Source organism: Rousettus aegyptiacus, unplaced genomic scaffold (assembly GCF_014176215.1).
Source record: "Rousettus aegyptiacus isolate mRouAeg1 unplaced genomic scaffold, mRouAeg1.p scaffold_m13_p_17, whole genome shotgun sequence".
NCBI lineage: Eukaryota > Metazoa > Chordata > Mammalia > Chiroptera > Pteropodidae > Rousettus > Rousettus aegyptiacus.
Window position 1 is genome coordinate 45,724,818 of NW_023416292.1, and position 13,067 is coordinate 45,737,884.

At 33.4% G+C, this 13,067-nt stretch overlaps 1 pseudogene; it reads left to right on the forward strand.

Moving 5' to 3' along the window:
• Positions 1-6,242: 6,242 nt before the first annotated feature.
• On the forward strand, positions 6,243-6,971 carry LOC107499709 (annotated as a pseudogene).
• Positions 6,972-13,067: the final 6,096 nt, after the last annotated feature.

The window sequence follows — 13,067 nt, forward strand, 5'->3', positions numbered from 1 at the left end:
TTTACTTACAAGCCAGAAAGAAATAGAATTAAATATGTAAAATATTAATTGAAAAGAACTACCAGCCTAGAATAATATATCCAGCTAAGCTCTCCTTTTGACATGAAGAAGAAATTAAGAACTTTCCAGACATAAAAATATTGAAGGAATTCTCCACTACGAGGGCTGCACTATAGGAAATACTGAAAGAGGTCAGCTCACCTAAAACAAAATGACAAAAAAAATCCATAATTAGGAGTAAAGTGACTATCAGGCAAATAGAAGCATATGAGTGTAACCCTTACTAAGAACAGGGTATTATAAGCTTAAACAATGAGAAGAGAATTGATATAGCAAGATAGTAATGAACATTCAGCATAGATAAGGACAAATCGAGACAATAGTAGCTGAAAAGGAAAAGATTCAAAGATCCAAATTTGCAAAATGGAATGGAGAAAGGGCACATGCAGAAAATGGACAGCTGTGTATACATAACTATCCTTTACATATTCATAATTGTAACTACACATAGAAGATTCAGAACTGAAGTATATAACATAAAACAAGAAGGACCAGAGGGAAAATGCGCAACCCACCCACCCCCATAAAGGGGACATAGAAGTAATGGAAAAACCGAGCTATCAGAAAAAAAAAAGATAAAATGGCTATAAGAAAGCCTTATATTTCAATAATAACATGTAAATGGACTAAACTTGCTAATAAAGAAGAGTTGCAGAACAGATCAAAAAACAAATCCAACCATATGCTGCTTCCAGGACACAGATCTCTGCTCCAAAGATAAATACAGACTCAATGTGAAAGGGTGGAAAAAGATATTTCAAGTATGGCATGCAGAGAAAAGTGGGAGTAGCAGTGCTAGTATCAGATGAAATAGACTTCAAAATAAAAAAGGTAAAGAAAAATACTGAGGGACATTTCATAATGATAAAGGGAATCATGCACCAAGAAGACATAACACTTATTAATATCTATGCTCCCAATCAGGGAGCCACAAAATATATAAAGCAAATACTAACAGAAACAAAGGGAGAAACAGACCAAAACACTATCGTACTAGGGGATCTAAGTACTCTATTGTCAGATATAGACAGATCATCCAAACAGAAAATCAATAAGAAGATAACATCCTTAAGTGACACATTTGGCCAGCTGGACATAACTGACATTCACAGAGCCTTCCATCCAAAAACAGCTGCTAATACATCCTTCTCTAGTGCACATGGAACATTCTCATGGACTGACAACATACTGGCACACAGAAATAGCCTCCACAAATATAAGAGGGTAGAAATCATACCAATCATATTCTCTGATCATAATACTTTGAAACTAGAGATCAATTGCAGAAAGAAATTGGGAAGAACCACAAGTACATGGAGATCAAACAACATCCTACTGAAGAATAACTGGGTCAGAGAAGAAATAAAATGAGAAATAAGAGATACATAGAAATGAATGATAATAATAGTACAATGCATCAAAAATTTGGGACATGGCAAAAATGGTCATAAGAGGGAAAGTTCATATCATTACAGGCCTATCTCCAAAAAGAAATAAAAATAAAAATAATGAACCTAAATAAACAACCTAACACCTCAACTTAAAAAAAAAAAGAAAAACTAGGAAAGGAAGAACAAATGAAGCCTAGAGTTAGCAGAAGGAAAGAAATAATCACAATTAGAGCAGAAATAAATCTAATTGAAAACAAACAAAAAAATAGAAAAACTAATTTTGTAAAAAGAGCTGGTTCTTTGAGAAGAATAATAAAATTGACAAAACCTTGGCTAGACTCATTAAAGAAAAAATAGGAAGAACACAAATAAACAAAATCAGGGATGAAAGAGGAGAAATTATGACTGACATTGCAGAAATTAAAAGGATTATACACGAAAATGAAAAAGTATATATAACACCAAATATAATAACCTAGAAGAAATGGACCAATACTTAGAAAAATACAACCATCCTAGACTGAATCAAGAACTGGAAAATCTAAAGAGAGCAATCAGCAGTACAGAAATTGAAACAATCATCAAAAACCTACCAAAAAATAAAAGTCTGGGACCAGATGGCTTCATCAGTGAATTCTATCAAATATCCAAAGAAGATTTAATATGTATGCTCCTCAAGCTCTTCCAAAAAATGAAAGAGGAGTCAATACTTACTAACTCATTTTATGAAGGCAACATTACTCTGATACCAAAACCTGGTAAAGATAACACACAAAAAAGAAAACTATAGACCGATATCTCTCATGAACACCGATGTAAAAATCCTAAAGAAGATACTTGTGAACTGAATACAGCAACGTATTAAAAAGATTATACACCAAGATCAAATAGACTTCATCCCAGTGGCACAAGGAAGTTTCGGCATATGCAAATCAATTAATGTGATACACTACATAAACAGATTAAAAAATAAGAATCATATGATCATATCAGTAGATGCAGAAGAAGCCTTTGACAAGATACAGCGTTCATTTATGACTAAAACACTTAATAAAATTGGTATAGAAGGAAGGTATCTTAACATAATGAAGGCCATATATGACAAAACCTCTCCCCACATTATATTTAATGGTGAAAACTAAAAACCTTCCCTCTAAGATCAGGAGCAAGGCAAGGCTGTCCACTATCACCACTGTTATTGGAAGTCCTAGCAAGGCCAATCAAGCAAGAGAAAGATATAAACGTCATCCAAATAGAAAACAAAGAAGTCAAATTATCACTATTTGCAAATGACATGATTCTCTTTATAGAAAACCCTAAATATTCCACAAGAACACTACTAGAAACAATAATCAAATACAGTAAAGTTTCTGGATACAAAATCAATGTTTAAAAATCCATAGCATTCCTATACTCTAATAAAGTGTTAGAAAAAGAAGTGGAAAAAAATAATTCCTTTTGCAATTGCAACAAAAAGAATAAAATACCAAAAATAAATCTAACAAACAATCAAATGATCCCATCAAAAATTGGCAGAGAACTTAAACAGACACTTCTCCCAAAAAGACATACAAATGGCCAACAGACATGAAAAAATTGCTCAATTTCAATAGCTATTATGGTAATGCAAATCAAAATCACAATGCGATATACCTCACACTTGTTAGAATGGCTATCATCAACAGGGCAAATAAACTATTGTTGGAGAAGCTGTAGCGAAAGAGAAACTCTCATATACTGCTAGTGGGACTGAAAATTGGTATAACCACTATGGAAAACAGTATGGGGTTTCCTCAAAAAACTAAGAATTGATACGCCATACAATCCAGCAATCCCTGTACTGGGTATTTGCCCCTAAAAACTTGAAAATTCATATCTGAAAAGATATTTGCACACCAATGTTCATAGTAGCATTATTCACAATAGTCAGGACATGGAAGCAACTAAAGCGTCCTATGATAAATGATTGGCTAAGGAAGATGTGTTACATATATACAATGGAGTATTACTTAGCCATAAGAAGTGATGAAATACTGCCTTTTGCAACAACATGGATGGACCTCAAGATAATCATGCTAAGCAAAATAAGCCACACAGAAAAAGTGGAAGATGACATGATAATACTTATATATGGGATATAAACCTAAAAGCAACAAATGAACTGGACAAGCGATCAAAGACTCATGGACATGGACTGAAGACTAGTGTTTACCAGAGGGTAGGTGGTGGGGGAGGTAGATGGGGTAAAGGGAGTCAAATATAGTAGGGTAGGGGGAGTGTGAAGTGGGTAAAGGTGATCAAATATATGGTAGCTGAAGGAAACTGGACTTTGGGTGGTAATCACATAATAGAATTTATAGATTTCAAAGTATAATGTACACCTGAAAATTATATAATTGTATTAACCAATGTTACCTCAATAAGCTTAATAAAAATTTTTAAAATCAATTAATTAATTAATAAAAATAATAAACACAATAAAAATAAATATGGGCAGAGGATCTGAATATACATTTCTCCAAAGAGGGTATACAGATGATCGATAGACATCTGTATGCTCAAGGTCTAATTATCAGATAAAGGCAAGTTAAAACCACAATAAGGTGTCACTTCACACCTGTCAGAATGGCTATCATCAATAAATCAACAAAAAACAAGTACTGGCCAGGGTGTGAAGAAAAGGGAACCCTGTGCACTGTTGAAAGGATTGTAAATTGGTGCTTCTGCTACGGAAAACAGTATAAGGTGTCTCAAAAAATTAAAATAGAGATGCCATATGATCTAGAAATTCCACTTCTGGATTTTATCTGAAGAAATACAAAACACTAATTCAAAAAGATACATGCATCCTTATGTTTATCGCAGCATTATTTACAATAGCTAAGATACAAAAGCAACTTAAGTGTCCACTGGTAGATGAAAAAGAATAAATTGTAATGTAAATAATGAAGTATTGCTCATATATTGTGGGATTAATTCAGAACATAGCCCCTTCACATACTCAGAAGATTGCTGGCTGTCTGGACAGTAGCCAAGGTAGGCAGTACCCAAAGAGTTCTTGGCAGTGCCTGCTCCACAGAATATTTTCTGCTGCTCACATAGAAGTGACCTGCTCCTGGAATCAAGCAGCACAACTTGCTTTCATCCACCTGAGAAGGTGGCTGCTCCCCCAATGAGATAACCCCTCCTTCTACTTGTATGCATAAAATATTGCCTGCCTTTGACCAGGTGTCTTTTCCTGCAGCTCAGACCAGCCCCTGCTGAAGCTTCCTGCCGCATGAATAATAAATGGCATGTCACATCCCTCTGGTCCTCTCTGGTTGTTTTTTTCTGGAGTATCCCAGGTGCAGATTTCTGGTCTGGAGTTCCTGAATTATAGTCATAAAAAGAGAATGAAATTATGCTATTTGCAAAAACATGGACATATCTAGAGGGTATTATGCTTAGTAAAATAAGTTAGACAGAGAAAACAAATATCATGTGATTTCATGCATATATAGATTTTAAAAAACAAAATAAAGGAACCAATATACCTAGATAAATAGATAGTTACCAGATAGGAGCATATTTGAGGGCCTAGATGGAAAAGGTGAAGAGACTAAGAAGTACAAACTTACAATTAAAAAACAGTCACAGAATGTAAAATACAGTATAGAGAAGATAGTCAATAATATTATAGTGACTATGTATGGTGTTAGGTTGGTACTAGATTTATCAGTGGGATTACCTAGTAAATTACATAGTATCTAACACTATGTTGTACACCTGAAACTAATATAATATTGAATTGAAAAATAAAGACAACAAAAAGAAATTAAACATTACAGATGTAGCTGAAAAAAATTAATGTAAAATAAAATTGAAATATCTCATATTTAAAAAATAATAAAACAAAAAATATATAATCTAGTTCCAGCAATAATAACTGTAACAGTTCTTAGGGAAAGTCTTTGGACCTTCCTACTCAAGAATTCAGAGACTGACTCTGGGAACAACGTAATGAGTATCCAAGTCAGGTATATTAAGTTTAGAAATAAAATGAAAAGGACAACCAATGAATTCTGACACAAAACTAAATTAAGCTAGCCATGCATTTTCTGCAACGGAAATTAGTTCCAGAGTTCTATAAGAATTTGTAGAGGAATGATACAGGTAGTTCTAAGACAGTAGCAATAGTTCTAAACCAAATTAACTTTAATGAATGACTGCATAGAAATAGGGTATACAATTAGTAATGAAAGGCAACTGCGCTCTTGAAGAAGGCAACACAAAGATCAGTGGCTGTTACCCTAGATGAGGAAGTCACTTAAAGTAGGTAAATCCTCAGAAGGTGCTATTGCTTATAGAATATATGTATCAGTAATATGGGTAAAAATATGACCACTTAAAATAATAATTAATGTAAAAAAAGATTTTTTTGAGGATTAGATTACCAAAAACGTAAACAGAGATGACAAAGAGGGGACATGAAGGATAAGCTCTGCTTGAGCCAGTGTTGTATACTTCATGTGAACACTTGTCACTAAATTCACTGCTAAAATTGTTGTTAGAAAAATAGCATCGTGGGTATAGAGTAATTCACTGCTAAAATCATTGTCAGAAAAATAGTATTGTGGTGCATATTAATTTATGATAATTGTTAGCTAATGTACAATTTTTTTTTATTTCCCATGCCTGTTGTTTCTCATTTAAACCAGACAGGTGCTAGTTATTTATGAAGGACAAGTTTCCCTAAATTTTCCATTCTTTAGGTCTTTAGATATGATCATATTGGCTTTGTTCTGTGGGATTATGCTCCATGGCCAATTCCTTCTATGTACTGAGTTACTACTGCTGGGTTTCTTCAACCTTGGGGAATTGCAACATGTCTTCTTTGTGGCATTTCTCTGCCTCTATTTGGTCATCCTGAGTGGATACATTATTAGTGTGCCAGTCATTCACTTGAATCACAGCCTACACAGACCCACGTACTTCTTTCTATGTGTTTTTTCTACCTCTGAGATTTCCATCTACACAACTGTTATCCTGCTTAAAATGTTTATAATTCTGCTTTCTGTACTCAGGACACTCTGCTTTATGAGTTGTGCTACCCATGTGTGTTTCTTCCTTGGTTTTGCTGTCAACATATGTATGCATCTGGGAGTCATGAGTTATGACCTATATAATGCCATCTACCAGCCTTTGTAGTGAAGGGTATGTGGACAATGGGCAGCAACTTTCTAATATCTTTGGTGGGAACAGCTTTGGTTTTTAGTCTTCCTTTCTGTGGTTCTAACAAAGCCAACCACTATTTTTGTGACATTTCACTTATTATCAATATCACCTGTGCTGAAACTGGTCATCTTTATCTGTGGGGTCTTGATGTTTGTTTGGCCTTTAATCTCAATCTGCATCTCATGGCTTTATTGTCCATCCTATCCTGATAATTCCATTGAGTCATTGTCTACTATGGTTGTGATTCCTTTGTCTACCTGCAACCCTCATTTAAATATGCATCAGGCAAAGACATACGAGTGGTAGTGACCTATACAATCATCATCATCCCACTGTTGAACTCCATGGTATACAGCCTCAGGAATAAAGATGTATAGCTGGTCAGTTGGAAAATTATTAGAAAGACTGGGTTTTCTCTTAAGAGCTTATAATTAGAACATTTTTGAAGTGTGCACACATTTGGGCAAAATTTGCTGTTAATTATTTAACTCAAAAGAAAATCTAGTTTATTTATATGTATAAATGTGTGGCCTTGAATGAGATGCTTGACTTTTTGGTAACTTAATATTCTCTTATGTAAAACAGGTATAGTGATTTGTTCATCTCACAGTTGTAAAGATTAAGGGAGAGAGCAAGTCTCCATAACTAAAGGATAGGTATCCAGGTATCCTCCTCCTCTTCTTCCTCTAGATTTGTAGCTCTCAAAAGGATCTTAACAATCAGTATTTCTTGCCCTATGTCTGGCTCATTTGTCCAAAACCTCTTTGTTTAAGGTTATACCAAGCTTAAAATGAGGTACTAAGTTCTGAAGGTGGCTTAGATCTAGGAGTATGGCATGATAAAAAAAAAAGGAACTGTACTGGTAATTAGATTTAAGTTTGCCGCTTCTGGGACATGACATTAAGAAAGCTATAATTGTTCTCTGAAACTAAAATTTTAAAAGATTATTATTATTTTTATTATTATTATTTTATGCTGATATTGATTAATGAAATCCAGTAAATTTTAAAAGAACAATTCAATATAGAGACATATATACATGTATATATATGTACATGTGTATATCTATATATAGCATTGTGTGTTCACTGTCCATAGTTAATTCTGTCACCACATATTTGACCCCTTTTAACCTATCTACCTCCCATCTAGCCCCTATCCTCTAGTAACCACTAGTCTATTGTCCAAGTCCATAATTCTCTATTGGTCCTGTTTGTTAGTTGCCTTTACGTTTGTATCCCAAATATAAGTGATATCATGTAGTTTTCAACTTTTTCAGTCTGGCTTACACTACTTAGAATGATTATGTCAAGGTCCATTCATGTTGTTGCAAATGGCAGTATTTCATCTCTTCTTATGGCTAATATTCCATTGTGTATATGTACCACAGCTTCTTTATCCAATCATCTCTTGTAGAACATTTTGTTTATTTTTCCCATGTACCGGCCACTGTGAATAATGCTGTTATGAACATCAGTGTGCAAATATCTTTTCAGATATGGGTTTTCAAATCTTTGGGGGTAAATACCTAGTAGAGAGATTGCTGGATCATACAGCAGATCAATTCTTAGTTTTTGAGGAACCTCCATACTGTTTTCCATTGTGATTGTACCAATTTTCAGTCCCACCAGCAGTGTATGAGGGTTCCTTTTTCTCTGCAACCTCTGACACTTGTTATTATTTGTTTTGTTGATAATAGCCATTCTAAAAGGTGAGATGAGAGATGGCATCACATTGCAGTTTTGGTTTTCATTTTCCTAATAGCTAACAATGTTGAGCATCCTTTCATAATTTGTTAACCATTTATGTATCTTCTTGAGAGAAATGTCTGTTCAGATCCCCTGACCTTTTTTAATTGAATTTTTTTAGTTATTGAGTTGTATGAGTTCTTTGTATATTTTGGATATTAGATCCTTGTTGGAGGTGTTACTTGCAAATATATTTTCCCATTCAGATGGTTGTCTCTTTATCACGTTGATGGTGTCTTTTGCTGTGCAGAAGCTTTTTAGTTTGGTGTAGTCTATTCATTTGATTTTTCGCTTTAACTTTCCTTGCCTTTGAGGTCAAATTAATAAAATCTTCTTTAAGTTCAAGGTCGTTGAGTTCAGTTCCTATGTTTTCTTCTATGTGATTTATTGATTCCAGTCTTAAAATAAGGTCCTTAATCCATTTTGAGTTAATTTTGGTGTGTGGTAATGGACAACAGTCTAGTTTCATTCTTTTTTAGGTGACTTTTCAGGTTTCCCAGCATCATTTATTGAAGAAGCTTTCCTTTCTCCACTGTAAGTTGTTGGCTCTTTTGTTGAAAATTATTTGCCCATATAAACATGGGTTTACTTCTGGACTCTCATTTCTGTTCCATCGGTCTCTGTGTCTGTTTTTCTCCAAATAATATGCTGTTTTGATTACTGTTGCTTTGTAGTATAATTTGAAGTTGGACAGAGTGATGCCTCTAGCTGTTATGTGTGTTTCTCAAGTTGGTTTTGGCAATTCAGGGTCTTTTGTGCTTCCATACAAATCAGATAATTTTTTTTTGTTTCATTTCTTTAAAAAATGCCAATTAAATTTTGATGGGGATTGCATTAATTCTGTATAATTCTTTAGGTAATATGGTCATTTTAACTATGTTGATTCTTTCAACCCAAGAACATGGAATATCTTTCCATTTCTTTGTATCTTTTTCAAATTCTTTTGATAAGGTCTTGTAGTTTTCATCATATAGATCCTTTACATGCTTCGTTAAATTTATTGCTAGGTATTTTATTCTTTTTGTTGCAATTGCAAAAAGAATAATTTTTCCCCTTCTTTTTCTGACACTTCGTTATTAGAGTTTAAGAACACTGTGGATTTCTGAAAGTTCATTTTGTATCCAGATATGAGTTTAAAATGAGTTTATTTTTATTGTTTCTAGTAGTGTTCTTGTGGAATCTGAAGGGTTTTCTACATAGAGAATCATATCCTCTGCAAATAGTGACAGCTTGACTTCATTTTTTATTTAGATGCCTTTTAGATCCCTTTCTTACCTGATTGCATTCACTGAAGTCTCCAATGTTATATTAAATAACAGTGGTGACAGTTATTCCTTGTGTTGTTCCTGATCTTAGAGGGAAAGGCTTTTAGTTTTTCACTATTAAGTATAATGTTGGCCGAGAGTTTGTCCTATATGGCCTTTATTATGCTAAGGTATTTCCTTCTATACCACTTTTATTAAGTGTTTTGATCATAAATGGACCATAAACATCTAGTCAAAGCTTTTTCTACATCTATTGATATGATCACATGATTCTTATTTTTTAATCTGTTTATGTGGTGTATCATATTAATCAATTTGTGTATGTTGAACAATCCTTGTGCCCCATAGGATGAAGCCCACTTGGTCATGCTGTATAATCTTTTTATTATGTTACCGTATTCATTTCGCTAGTATCATAGTCTGGATTTTCGCATCTGTGTTCATGAGAGATATCGGTCTATAGTTTTCTTTTTTGTGTGTTATCTTTACCAGGTTTTGGTATCAGAGTAATGTTGACTTCATAAAATGAGTTAGTAAGTATTGACTCCTCTTTCATTTTTTGGAAGAGCTTGAGGAGCATACATATTAAATCTTCTTTGGATATTTGATAGAATTCACTGATGAAGCCATCTGGTCCCAGACTTTTATTTTTTGGTAGGTTTTTGATGATTGTTTCAATTTCTGTACTGCTGATTGCTCTCTTTAGATTTTCCAGTTCTTGATTCAGTCTAGGAAGGTTGTATTTTTTCCCAAGTACTGGTCTATTTCTTCTAGGTTATTATATTTGGTGTTATATACTTTTTCATAGTATTCTTGTATGATCCTTTGTATTTCTGCAGTGTCTGTCAAAATTTCCCTTTTATCCCTGATTTCGTTTATTTGTGTCCTTTCTCTTTTTTCTTTAATGAGTTTGGGTTTGTCTATTTTATTAAACTTCTTAAAGAATCAGTTCTTTGGTGCATTTATTTTTTTCTATTCTTTTTTTGTTTTTGTTTGTTTTCATTTCATTTCATTCTGGTCTAATTTTGATTCTTTTTTTCTGCTGATTTTAGGCTTCATTTGTTCTTCCTTTTCTAGTTTTATCAGAGGAAGCATTAAGTTGTTTATTCGAACTTCTTATTTTTTGAGATAGGCTTCTAATGATATGTGTTCACAAAATTTTAATATCTTTTAGTATCATTTTGATTCATTTCTATGATTCATTTCTTGGTCTCTCTTTTTATTTCTTCTCTAAACCAGTCATTCTTCAGTATCATCTTGTTTCATCTTCATGTATTTGTGTTTCTTCCCACTTCCTTTTTTACAGTTGATCTCTAGCTTCAAAGCATTATGATTAGAGAATATGGTTGTATGACCTCTTATATTTGTTGAGACTATCCCTGTGTTCCAATATGTGGTCAATCCTTGAGAATCTTCCATGTGAACTAGAGAAGAATGTATAAGCAGCTGTTCCGGCATGAAAGTTTCTGTAAATATTGATTATATCCAGTTCCTCTGATATGTCATTTAAGGATGTTATTTCCTTACTGACTTTCTGACTTCCTGTTTGAATGATCTGTCCTTAACTGACAGTGGGGTATTTATGTCCCCTACTATGATAGTGTTTTGGTCTGTTAGTAATTTATATATATATATATATATATATATATATATATATATATATATATATATGGTGTTCCTCAGTATGTATGTGTATATATATAAAGTGTTCCTCAGTATGTTTCTTTACCTTGTTTATTATGAACTTTATTTTGTCTGTTATTAGTACTACTACTCTCATTTCTCTCTAAATGCCATTTGCTTACAATATCATTTTCCACCCTTTTATTTTGAGTCTATATTTGTCTTTGGAACTGAGATGTGTCTCTTGAAGGCAGTATATGGTTGAGTTTTGATTTTTAATCCATACTCAACTCTTTACCTTTATATTGGTCAGTGAATTCTATTTACCTTTGGGGTGATTATTGAAATATAAGTTTTTCCTACAGTCATTTCATTTTTTTTTTCTGGAAGCTAGATGTTTCCATTGTTTTCTTGTCCCTGCATTTCTTCTGTTCTTTTAATTGGGTGGGGTTTTGTGGATTTTTCCTTTGTTCCTTTTCTTTTATGTTATGTATCTCAGTTCAAGAACTTCGGTGTCTGATTACCATTAAAATTATGTAAAGTATAGTTTTATGTATATGTATGTATATATATATATATACATTCTCCTTTGCAAATCTAGGTCTTGGTTTCTCCTCCATTCTGTTATAGTTGTCTAAAATTATTCCTATGTATGTTGAATGTTCATTTCTAACTTACGATAGCAATTATCTTCTTAAAGCTTAAGATTATAATATCCAGTTCTTAATAAGGGTTGCACTATCCTGCTTCTGTCTGCCTGCTAGTCTCCTTATTCATAATTATTTATTTATTTTTTGTCATTTTGTTTTGGATTGGCTGAGCCCTTTTGGTATTTTCTGTAATTCAGGTCCCATAGTGAAGAATTCCCTCAACTTTGTATGTCTGTAAAGGTCTTTATTTCTCCTTCATTTCTAAAGGAGAACTTTGCTGAATGTATTATTCTTGACTGGCAAAATTAAGTAAATAGTTTGAATATTTGATTCCACTCTTTGCATGCTTGCAAGGTTTGTGCTGAGAAGTCCAAAAATAATCTAATGGGTCTTCCTCTATAGGTTACTGTACTTTTCCCTGGCTGTCCTGAAAATACATTCTTTGCCTTTCTTTTCTTTTCTTTTTCTTTTTCTTTCTTTCTTTTTTTTGGTATATCATATGGTAATTTTATTCTTAATTTTTTGAGAAACCTCTATGCGCTTTTCCATAGCATCACCAATTATAATCCTCCCAACAGTGTACAAAAGTTTCCACTTCTCCACATTTTTTCCAACACTTATTTCTTCTCTTCATCTATTTTTGAAAATTTTATTATAATGTGTCATGGAGAAAGTCTTTTGGGTTAAGATAATTGGATATTCTGTCAGCTTCTTGCATTAGAAGATTCAGCTTATTCCTTGCATTTGAGAAATTCTCATCAACTATTTGTTTGATATGCTCTCTGTTTCCTTATCCTCCTCTTCTTCTTCTGGTATACCCATTATTCTTATGTTGCTTTTCTTGATGGGGTCAGATAGTTTTTGTATAGCTTGCTTTCTTTCTTTCTCTCTTTCTTTCTCTCTCTCTTTCTTTTTCTTTCTTTCTTTCTTTCTTTCTTTCTTTCTTTCTTTCTTTCTTTCTTTCTTTCTTTCTTTCTTTCCCTCCCTCCCTCCCTCCCTCCCTCCCTCCCTCCCTCCCTCCCTCCCTTCCTTCCTTCCTTCCTTCCTTCCTTCCTTCCTTCCTTCCTTCCTTCCTTCCTTCTTTTTCATTCTCAGTTCTTGCTCTTCTTCCTTCTG